This window comes from Mustela putorius, unplaced genomic scaffold (assembly GCF_011764305.1).
Source record: "Mustela putorius furo isolate JIRA1106 unplaced genomic scaffold, ASM1176430v1.1 tig00003869_pilon_pilon_pilon, whole genome shotgun sequence".
Lineage (NCBI taxonomy): Eukaryota > Metazoa > Chordata > Mammalia > Carnivora > Mustelidae > Mustela > Mustela putorius.
The window spans coordinates 22,962,623-22,975,503 of NW_025422021.1; positions in this window are offsets into that span (position 1 = coordinate 22,962,623).

Here is a 12,881-nt window from a genome sequence, read left to right on the forward strand (position 1 = left end):
CAGGGTGCTGTCAGGAAAACATGGTCTAAATATAAAATCTTTTGAGAAAGCCTCATAAAATTTTCAGATAGTGCCTTATAGACTACTTCAAATAAACAAAAGTACCTCTAAGGATCTTAAGGGGTGCCTTATAGACTCCTTCCATAAAACAATAGGGTTTCTAAGAATATTAAGGTAGATGTCTTTGAAGGGAACCCAAGTTAGGAAAAAAGGCTTATCTCAATAAGATTTGGACATATTACTTTTGTGTAATGGGGTGGGTTATAAAGTGATTCATAAGAAACCCACAAATTGTTTAAAGGAATTTTGTTTTCTTCTACTAAAAAGGATAGAGACAGTACAAAATTAAGAGGCATTTGTATCCCCCAAAATCTGTGGCCAGGAAGCAGATTAAGAAAATAACCCAACTGCAAAGATGATCTACATTTTGTGGAATAGAAAAGATATGGTAGTGGGTTGAAAGAGCCCAAAGGCAGAGCAAAGAGCCCTGGAGACCTCTTAGGTGGTAAGACTGAGCCCTGGTCAAGGAACTGGAAACCGTTTCTGGTTTTATTTTAGAGTAAAGCAGTGACAGCTCTGTTCTCTGTTTTTCCCATTTGAATGTGCATATATTTAATGGGTTTCTTCCATATATCACATCATTATTGGATGTCAAGTGTGTGTGGAATAGAAGAATAATCTCTTTAGTTCACACATCTGTAGATCAAGAGGAATGTCATTCAAGGCTAAACCCAAGAAACCACATCCAAAAATCTTCATCTGATTTAGATGTCAAGATCCTGGATCTTAAACTCAATCCTGATGAACTTGATAGAGGGATCATGGCAGAGAAATGAGTTTATTTTGCATATAGAGATGTGAATCAGTGTGGCCAAAAGTGGATTGTGGCAGATTTTAGTTCCTAAAAAACAGTCTCCACAATATTTCTGGTCCCTAATGCTCTTCCAGAATCTGCCATTCGCCCACTAATGGAATGCATATCCCATCCCCTGAAACTTGAGTAGACTTTAGTGACTACGTCGGAGAGTAAAATGCTGCAAAAGTGATGCTGTGTGGCTTCTGAGGCTAGAGCATGGAAAAAAAATGGAGCTTCCACCTAACTTCTTTCTCTTGGAATGGTGACTTTTGTAATCCCACGCTATGAGGAAGGCGAAGTCATAGGCAGAGGCTGTGTGTAGATGTTCTTGCTGATGGCAACAGCTAATATATCAGACAGCACCCAGAATCAATTGCAAGACTTGTGAGTAACTGAGCCTTTACATGATTCTGCTCCCAGCCTTCAAGCTGCCCCAGCCGACCGACATTGTGTGAAGCAGAGATGAGTTATCCCTACCAGACTTTGATCAGCTTAAAGAATTACAGGCCAAATATATATTAAAAAATTTAAGCCACTAGATTATGAGATAATTGTTATGCAGCAATAGGGAACTCAAATGAACACCAAGAGTACTGTAAGCTGAATATGATCAGCTATTTTACAGATGAAGAAATATGCTAACAGCCACATAGCATGTAAGTGGCAAGCTGAGTTGTGGATTCCAGGGTGCCTGAAGCCACAGTTTGACTTCTTTCCACTCTTTGACCCATGCCTTTGAGAAGGTAGAGGTTGATCAGAAGGACATTGAGCTGAACTAAAATGTTTGTTTAGCTCTAGCCTGAAAAGATTGAATCCAGTAGAAAGGTAACCTGCCAAGGGTCAGGCCTTCCTTGAAAACAAGGCATACTTTGCACTCAAGAAAATTTATGGTCAAATTCTGCCCTTACATTTACGAGCTTCGGTGTGACCTCGAGAAAGCTATATAATTTCTCTGAGTTCAAATTTCCTGAGTTGAGAAACGATGATATAATATCTATCTTGCAAAATTGTTGTAAAGTTTACGATTGTTGTATGGAAATAAGAGAAACTATTATTATGAGTCTAGATGTCTGAATGTAGTCATTTGAAAATCCTGCTGGAATATGGGTGGCACACATCTATTGCTCTCTGACTTCCAATTAAAGTGTCAGCATTGAACTGGAATCCTGCTGCCACTTGCCATCTCTTCCCCTAGTTTCAGATACTCGCTGCCCTCAGAGCCTCTAGTTATAGGAGTCTGCACTTCCCCTACTCCACAAAGAGGTTCTTCCTATCTCCTTCCCTTACCACAAAATTTCCGCCTGGAATTTTAGCTAAAATCAATTATTTGTTTAATGACATTCAGGTGCAAATGAGGCCTAACCCCATGAGACCTTTGCTCTTTAAAAGAACAGCTCATTAAGTACTATGAATCTTTAATTGTTAGAAGTAGTGGGAGAGACAATTTTGTTCCCAGAGTTCTTTGCCTACTCTCTCTTTCCACCCACAATAAGAAAAAATACTCCTGAAATCTACTTTGTAACCTCTCTGCACCCCTTTTGGAAAACACTTCATAACCCAATAGGGCCCAGAAGAAATCAATTGTTGCCTGGGGAGATAACCGAGATTGGCAGCAAAACACAAATGAACTTGATTTTTAATTGTGACAATTTTTTTTCTATTTCTTATTCTCCACAAATAATGGATGGAGCTGGGTAGGGGAGGAGGCTACTATTCATTGATCGCCTTGACATAGCAAGTGCTTTATTATGTAGCTCTCATTTAAAGTCATCATCTGCTTGTGTATTTACTTTCTTGATTAGCTAAACTTTCTTCTCTTAGAAGTATATTCACTATTAGTAATTATTTGAGCCCTATGAGACACTCAAGGAAAAGAAAGAAAGAAAGAGAGAGAAAGTGAGAGAGAGAAAGAAAAAGAAAAAGGTAATTGTGTTTTTCCTTTTGACTATGGCAGGGTGACTTTACTCATTTTGTTTGACAAAAGCATTTCTCTATGCTCAGCTGTAGAGGCTCATGAGGTAGAAATTACAGAGAATGAAGTATATAACTGGAAGTTCTTTTGAACAGCCATTTGATTCACTACTTAGGAAATATGCAAGAAAGGTTTAAACAGCTCAGGATAATGAGGGAGATGAAGAAAGGGAATAGGACTAGATAGAGCTTGTATCATACCACACATATTTTTATTCACTGATAGTGTTCTCTAAATACAAAAAAAAAGAAAAACAAAACAAAACAAAAAAAAAATAAAGCCCAAAACTTAAAAGACATTATGATTGAATCAAGATATGGCATTAGTTTGGCCTAAACAATATTGAATAATCCCATCCAAATCTCTGGTTCCATTTCCAGTCAATATAAAGTTGTTAATTTCATTGCATTTGCTTTGGATTTATTACTTTGAATTTTTATTTTGTTTCAGTGCTCTGTATTAAAATAATTAAACCCATAATTTTCTCTTTTCTTTTTTTTTTTTAATTTTTTTTATTTGACAGAGAGAAATCACAAGTAGATGGAGAGGCAGGCAGAGAGAGAGAGGGAAGCAGGCTCCCTGCTGAGCAGAGAGCCCGATGCGGGACTCGATCCCAGGACCCTGAGATCATGACCTGAGCCGAAGGCAGCGGCTTAACCAACTGAGCCACCCAGGCGCCCCTAAACCCATAATTTTCTTATAGTAACTTTCCATTTTCTTTAGTCTCAATTTGGTTCCCTTTGACCACAGATTTCCCCATCCAGGGCTCATGTTGCTCGATAATGTCACTTTATAGTGCCAATATGTGTTCTAGTCTCAAAGTTCCCATGGATGGCTGTGTTTCAGAATTTTCTGGAGAAATTCTGGCTCTCTAAGGTCCCTCCAAAGCTAGCGTACCATCATTCTTTTCACATCTGTCCCTTCCTTTCTATTCTCCTTACTATCTAATCCACATTTTCACTTGCTGGGTTGGCAATTATCCATAAAGCTGTGTCTCCAGCTCATCTCCTATCTTCCCAAGAATGCTTTTGCCAGACTAATATTCCTAAAAGAATATATCACACATTTTGTTCCTGTGTTCAACAACTGTTAATTTATTCCAGTTGCTCTCAGGAATACAATTACCTTTAGTCTGACATTTAAGGCTTTTACCACTTGTCTTCTACGTACCTTTCCAAAATATGTCAGTTTTTCACTGACTTGGGTTCTCTCTAGCATGTAAGCTTGATGAATCTTTTTGTCTTAGTTTGGGTTGCTATGACTAAATACCATAAAGTGAGTACCTTAAAATCAAAACTTTTTTCTCATAGTTCTGAATGCTGGGAAGTCCCACAATAAGGTGCTAGTAGATTCAGTGTCTGATGAGGACCTGTTTCCTGGTTTGCAGACACCTGCTTTTCTATTTGGAAGCACTGGTTTCCTTTTCTCTTCTTACAAGGACACGAATCCCAGCATGTGGCCTGTACCCTCATGACTTAATCTAAACTGAATTACCTCCCAAAGGCCTTGCCTTCTCACATCACTGCGTTGAGGTTAGAGCTTCTATATATGCATGTGGGAAAGACACAAACATTCAGTCCATAGTACTATCTTTCCTTTTAAAAGGATTTCTTCCCACGAGCTTTTTGACAACATTTTTCAAATTTTGTGATGAAAAAACTTCAGGTTTACAGGAAAGTACTAGTATAAAGAATTCCTGATTATCCTTTATTCAGATTCCTCATGTTAACATTTTACCACATTTGTTATGTCATTCTCTCTCTTTTTCATATATATGGCGGACATGATGCTTTTTTACTCTTACCTACTCAATTATGTATCTCTTGAACACAAGGGCATTCTCCTAGATAACTATGATACAGTGAACAAAATAGGAAATTAGCATTGTACAATACTATCCTCTAATCAACAGAAAATGAAAAGGCAAGACATTAAGTAGAAGAAAATATTGGCAAAATATACATGTGCAAAGACCTTGTATTGCAACTATTAAAAGAACTGTTATAATTCAACTATAAGAAGATAAATGCTCCCGTTAATAAGTGCATGAGGAGGTACTCAGTATTAGAAATGCGAGTTAAAGCTACAGTGAGACTGCTATACACTCAGTAAAATGTCTAAAAATATGAAGATAATATAACAACCCCAAATATGGTAAGACTATGAGTGATTGGAGCTATCATGCATTGGTTATGGAATATAAAATCATTCAGTCACTTTTAAAAACTTCTTGGCAATTTCTTAAAAAGATAAACAATAGATTTTCCATATGAATCATCAATTTCACTCCTCTTTAACTGAAAAATGAAAACATATGTTCACAAAAAGATTGCACAAGTATAACTGGTAACATTTTTAGGTATAAAAGCCAATTACTAGAAACAACTCAAATGTCCATGTTTAGGAGAAGAGATAAATTGTAGTCTACTAATACAATGAAGTAAGAGTGAAAAGAGATGTGATCCAACTATATGATCAATCTCATAGGCATGTTGTTGATAGAAAATGCAAGACACAAAAGAATAAAAGCTTTATGATTCAATTTATACAAGTTCAAAATAAGTAAACATGACCTATAGAAATCAGAATATATCTTGCCTTGGCAGACAGTACACTGACTGGGAAGGTTCACGAGAAAACTTTCTGGTGAGATGGAAATGTTCTATATCTTGATTGGAATGTGGGTTTTCTAGGTGTCTATGTTTGTCAAAGTTGATTGGCTCATGTGCATTTCATTGTGTAAGTTACACCTTAATAATAAATGTAATACAAAAGATGTAGGCAGGGTGCACTTGAACTACAGAGACAGGCAGAAAGTCAGGTTGACTGGAAGTAGACCTACTAACATGTCTGGATGGGAAGACCTGGGTGGGTCCGGAGATTTCCAAAATTCAGGAGAGTGAAATCCCTACAGAAAACCAGTGAACTGAGTTCACTTAGAGACACAGACAACCTTTGGTGAATTTGCAGGGATGGAACCAGATAGAACTCGACTATCCTCTATCCTTTCCATTTCCTGCCAGGAGTTGGAGTACTAGAAGGGGATGTTGCAAATAAAACTATGGAGGGATTTCAATTAATCGTATCAAAAATCAAGTATATGTCCATGGGAAGCAGTGGGTAAGGTAGCATAGAATACAAAATGATTGTAGAAGAGGAAATCAAGGAACCAATCAGGGTAATGGAAGAATTGTTTGCATAAATCTTGAAATCATCAAGAGTTATCGCAGGATGGTGAGAGCAACAGAGAGCGAGGAGCTAAGAGTTTAAAAGAATGATGAGAAGTAATGAGAGCAGAACCAGAGATGACTGCAATCAGTGGGTGGTGTAGTCTGTTAACTTGAGTCATCCTTGATACCTACTCTTTCTCAGCCCCAGAGTTAACCAATCATTAAGTCCTGTCAATCTATTGCTTTTCTCAATATTGCACTACTCTAATCACCAGCCAGATTTTTAAAAAAAATCATTTCTCCCTGTTTCAGAACACTTGTTTTCTAATTGGTCTTCCAGTGCCTACTCTTGCAGGTTTGTTTTCTTTGTGGCTATCACAGTGAACTTTTTTCAGTAAATATGATTGTGCAGTTCCCCTTTATCTTCCTCTGATCCAACATTTAAATTTTTTTGTTGGGTCTCTGCTAATTTTAAGATTTGGGGTAAAATCCTTCAGGTCTAAAAGGGTCTGAATGAGCTGGCCTCAGATTTATCCATCTAGATTTATCCAATGACATATTGCCTTATCACCTCTCTGTGCACCAGTCACAGCAACTTTGCTGTTCTGTCGTCCAACCGGCTCTTTGCAGATGCCGCTTGCTTTGAGTGGAATGTGCACTCCTTTACCTCCCTCTGTTTCACCAGATTAATTAGAAGTCATCAGCTGAAGCTCTGTTCAAATATTACTTACCTAAGAAAATCATTCTCAATATTTCCCAGACTGGGTCAGTGCTGGCGAGACCCTATATATATGGAACTGTATGAGTGTTTCTTAAGGACGACATCCAAAGGGCTATCTCATATGGGAAATATTTAAAATTTATGTTGGCTTCTCCTTAGTTTAGGGTTATGCTCAGCTGGTTGCTGGGACAGTAAAGACCAGACGTGAATAGGAGAACACCTTTAAAGAAGTCACAAATGAAGTCTTGTGTAATGGTTTCACAGTACAAGAGTCTAGTGGAGGAGAACTGGTAACTTTAAAAAAAATTTTTTATTTCTTATTTATTTGACACAGAGAGAGAGAGAGAGTTCACAAGCAGGCAGAGAGAGAGGGGAGGAAACAGGCTACCCGCTGAGCAGAGAACCCGATGTGGGGCTTGATCTCAGGACTCTGGGATCATGACCTGAGCCAAAGGCAGAGGCTTAAACAACTGAGCCACCCACGTGCCCCAAGTATGTAACTTTTGCTGGAAGCTCACTCCAATGCCATTTTTATAGCCCAGTGATTCTAATTCCACACTGAAGAATAAAGACTGACATTGAGCCACATGCTTTTGCTCGAAGTGTAACAGTTTCCGCTAATCTAAACTAGAAGGGGCACTGCAATAAAGGAAATGCCCAGTGCCTCCAAGTAGCAGCATGGGCCTTTAATAATGACACCATGTGGTACCACGTGGTACCATGTGGTACCACGTGGTACCAACAATAATGTAGCAATTAGTGGTCTGAAACTCCATTTTCATTAGCTTTGAAAACATACCAATACTGGTGATGTTTGCACAACTCTATAAATATACTTTAAAAATTATTGAATTGTGAACATACAGTGTGTGAATTTATGGTATAAATTATACCTCAATAAAGTGATAAAAATGTATTAAATAATGATACCAATCCTTGGTCCTATTCTTCAGTCAATTATATCACAATATCTGGGGCTAAGGCTTGGATATCGTTAGGTTAAAATCTCCCCAGGAAAATTAAGCAATATTTAATAAAGGTTTACCTGCATTTACCTTTTGATTTAATCTTGTTTCTAGAAAGTTGTTCTGAAGACAGCAATACAAATAACATGCACAATGTTATTCACTGGAGCACCCTTTGAAAATTTAAAATATGGAAAACCATCTAAATACCCATACACAAGAGGATAGTCAAATAAACCGTGGTGCATCCACACAATAGAGAATATTATGCAGCTATAAAAAAGAATGAAAAAGAGCTTTCCAAACCAATATACAGTGGTATACACGGTATCAATAGTAGGGTAGGGTACCCTTTTAAGTACAAATGAAAGAGATAGAAGAATACACACATACACACACACACACACATATCTGCTCTCATTTGAGCATAAAGAAATACGGAAAGAACAGATTAGACACTCAAGTGATTATCTAAGAGATCAGTGGTAATAGAGTGGGAAGAATGTGGGAGTGGGAATAGTTGGAAGGCATGAGTGGGGGCATATCTCTAAGCCCACCTTCTTGTATGGTTCTGTTAGGACCAAGCAGTGTGGCACACATTAAAAAATAGGTAGTTAGTGTTAACTAGGATATATGGAAAATCACAACAGAATATACATGTTTCCCTATGAATCCAGCTGCTAAAAAATTAAGCAATATCTAACAAAGGTTTACATGCATTACCTTTTTTAAATTTTTAAAATTTATTTTTAGCATAACAGTATTCATTATTTTTGCACCTTTTGATTTAATCTTGTTTCTAGAAAGTTGTTCTGAAGACAGCAATACAAATAACATGCACAATGTTATTCACTGGAGCACTGTTTGAAAATATAAAATATGGAAAACCATCTAAATACCCATACATAAGAGGAAAGTCAAATAAAACTGGGGTGCATCCACACGAATACCACTGCCATAACAAATGGGAAAAAAAAAAGAAAATAACAAGCATAATATGGAAATATTTGGCCTACAAGGCCAAAGACACACAAATGTGGCACTTTTTTTTAGTAAATTTGTTTTTCACAGAGGTTTGTATTAGTAATTCTGAAACTACATATCTTCTAAAATTGAGTAAACAAGTAAATAAATTGTGGATAGTGAGAGCCAACTTATTACTGTCAGAGAAAGGAGTAACAAATGAAGAAAGAGGGAAGGCTAGAATGAACCCTGTGGATTAAGGTCTTGAGATGAGTTTTAACTAGTGGAGAGGGAGATACAGGGATAGATACAGATGTGCATGTATTTGTGTATTCCTGTATATATTTCTTTGATCTCTTCACTTAGAGGACCTAAAAATAATAACACCCCTGCAGCAGTGAGTATATTTAATGCCCAAAACTTGGTTTCTAAGCACTATTTTTAAATAAAATAGCCGAGTCCAAGGCTAGCCTGGCTTGTGGTATCACAAAGCAAATGTTCAAAAGATGATGGAAGCATATTGAAAAGGTCAGATACCAACCTGAAGTAGTTCCCAACTGTCAAAGCTGGGAATATTGGATTATAATTCATAGGATAAAACAAATATCCAAGTCTGCACTGATAAAACACATAATTGAACAAATAACTAAATACATATAGAAGAAAGGGCTGTTTTTCCTTACAGTGAAATTCCAATGAGTAAATGTAATAAGAACAGTGGAAATATAAAACCGACATTTGGCAAATGCCACTGTAATAATTGTTTTAGGGAAACCTCAATGGATGCTAAAATTAGTGGGCAAACATATAATTAGAAACAAGATATTTGCATAATCTCAGAATATCTCACCACAAGATATGAATTACAAAGAAAAAAAGTAGTATCCTTGCAGTGGAGAAACTTGGCAGACACTAACTTCACCAAGTAATCCAAATTAACATCACCAATAGCCTGACACACGGATATCCCGGACTTCCTAATAGAATGGCCTGGGAAGGGCACGACACCATTTCTGCGGTTTCTTGTCAAAAGTACATACCTTTCATTTAATCATGAAGAGACATCAAACAAACTCAAACTGAAGAACAGTATCCTTCAACAGTGTTAAGGTCGTAAGAGATGAAGGAAAAGAGACTGAGGGCCAGTCCCAGACTGGAGGAGACTGAGAAAACATAACAGCCAAATGCAATGTGGGAGCTTCAATTACATCTTGTTTGGGGCTTGGGCAAGGCTCTCTGGAGGGCCAGGCAGGACTCGGTGCTTTTAGAATAGGTGATTGCTTGAGTAATTGAAGAGGTAGGGCCGAATGCGTAATCCGGAATGCGGTGTGAGTCATAGAGTTGAAGAACGGTCTTGTGGCACCCTGTATTTTCCAGTTTAGCATTTGTCAAATTATAAACACATATCCGTTTCTGCTACAAGAATATAAACTCCATTAACACAGATAGGTACCCATCTATTTCATTCACCACTCTGTCCCGGTGCTGAATCCATTATTCAAAATATGTGCAGAAAAACATAGCCTCAGTCTTCGTTTGCTGGTCAGGCCCCTGCAAGCACGTTTGTCTCTCACCTTTACTCTAAGTACCTCCACTAGTTGGAATGCTCTGTTCACAGGTAACTGGGGGCTCTATCCCTTTATTTAATGCCTCTCCTTCCTTTGGATTCAAAGCAAGCCCCATTTTTATTAGGCAGCATCTTGGGCTTTGGAGAGTAGATATACATATTCAGGTGCCTGTTTTTTCGTACTATAGCCTACAATCCACCTCAGGACTCTCCTTCTTTCCAGGCGTGGCTACTTCAACAGTAAAGAAAGGTCTTTGTATTTTTGAGCAGTACTTATCAAACTGTTTTAAAAATTTGTTGTTTTGTGGGTTGGGCCGCTGCCTCCGGCTCAGGTCATGATCTCTGGGTCCTGGGATCGAGCCCCACATCGGGAGCTCCCCACAGGAAGCCTGCTTTCTCCCCTCTCTCTGCCTGCCTCTCTGCCTCCTTGTGATCTCTCTGTCAAATAAATAAAATCTTTAAAAAAAATTTGTTGTTTTGTAATTATTGGTGAGTAGATTGTTTACTTATGTTTAAAGGCTCTGTTTCTTAAAAAAATTCATTGTATGATACCCAGATGTGTACATAAATAATACAGGTAAAATGGAACTACTCCCGTCTGGTTGGAGGAGGGGAGCGGAGGGGAGTGAGCTGGGGAATAATGCAGAGCCTTCTCAACTGACCACCCCATTCCCAACCACCACTCCTCTCTGGGAGCCTTTGCGGTACCGGAGACAAACCTTTTGTCCATAGTTTGAAATTCTGGGATTGCTACAATTTTGCCACCATCTTTAGGAGGACTGGTTGGTATCTCCTGAGAACTATGGCACTCATCCTGCTCCCTTCTATTTTGTATTTTCCATGCTACAATCTTTTTTTTTTTTTTTTTTTAAGATTTTATTTATTTATTTGACAGCGAGAGATCACAAGTAGGCAGAGAGGCAGGCAGAGAGAGAGGAAGGGAAGGAAGCAGGCTCCCTGCCGAGCAGAGAGCCCGATGCGGGACTCGATCCCAGGACCCTGAGATCATGACCTGAGCCGAAGGCAGCGGCTTAACCTACTGAGCCACCCAGGCGCCCCTCCATGCTACAATCTTGACTAGAAAAAGTGGAGTGCATCTTTTTAGACCCAAGACCTAGTACAAAGCCTTCACCTCTTGGTTCACTTGATGAAAGTTTCTTGATGATGAGCACAGGACCAGGATTTCCAGAAATTTTCCTGAGATGGCCCCCAAATTGGGTCTGGGGACAGAGAGAGGATTTGAATTAGTGGGCAGAGGTCATTATCTCTTATCAATGAGGACTGTGCAGTAGTAATGTCAGAGGAGGTCATGGAACAAGAAACAGGAGTTTTGGAGGACACCAGGAGATCTCACAGGTGCAGGATGGACTGAGGATGGGGGGCTGATGAGGTCCATGAGTGTAATAGCCTACTGCTACCCAAGATAGCCTAAATCTAGAAACGGAAGTGGTCACCCCACGGTGACCTCCTCAGCAAGTTATTTGGATTCCAAGGTAGTTGGAACTGGCTAGATTCCAGGTACCTTAAAGATCAAATTCCAACAGAACATGGGGAGGCTCCAAAGCAAAACTTTCCCCGACATTCCCCAGTCCTCATCTCCCAGCCCCTATTCTCGGCTCAAGCCTGAGTTCCTTTTCAGATCTAGAGGAGACACCCAGATCCAGATGAGAAAATGACCACGGCTGGACCGGCTGGAACGCTGGAGCACTCTCCTCTAGGGAGTTGTACTGGCTTGATGGGTGGCAAGGCTCGCTGGCTGTTGGTGGGAGCATCCTGCCCTCTGCTGGATTTGGCAAGAAGAATGCAGTTGCATTGCCTGCTAAGGAATTAATTAGATGGAAAGTTTTTTTATTTTCTCTGAAAACAAATATTTGCTTGCATGTTGGTGAGGTTTAATTAATCGGGGAGCACAGCCTTTAAACGACATAGTTTCCTAGGGGATTTCCAGGTATCCAGGAAAAAAAAAATCCTTTTCATATGTCTACTTCCTGCTTAGAAAGCAGAGGTATAAAATATACAGTGCAGCCATTTTTAAAGAAATGTAAAGTCTCAAAGCCACATTTCTAGTAATTTTTAATGCATTTGTATAGTCTGATGTGATAGAACTTTGGGGTATGGTCGGACGGACTGCTTGGGTTTAATTCTGCAAGATACTGAATCTCCCTGAAACTGAGTCTCTTCATGTGTCGGGGATCAAACCCACTTTGAAAGGTTGTCGTGAGGATCGAGTGAGCTAATCACATATGTGAAAGGACTTGAGTGTGCACTAACACTAACACTGCGGCATTTTATACATATGCACTGTGTACAGATTTACATGAGAGTAGGCATGCACAAGCTCATACACACGCACACACTCATGCAGACACACACACACACACAAGGTTCACACAAAAGCGTCAAGCAATGTTGTTTGATTATTGACTTTTATTGACTTCCTGAAATTGATTCTGAGTAAAACTAGAAAACAGACACCAATATTTCAAATCTAGAGAATGAAAGGAGCCTTCTTAAACATGATGAAAGAAAGCAGGATGCCCTTAACATAATTTTTGTAAGACGGCCTGGAGACAGAGCAACTTTTTGCTAAGTAGTATTTACCTTCGAGTGCCTGTCATCATGTTCTGTATAATCCATAAGAACGTATGTATTTCTCGCTTTCATAGA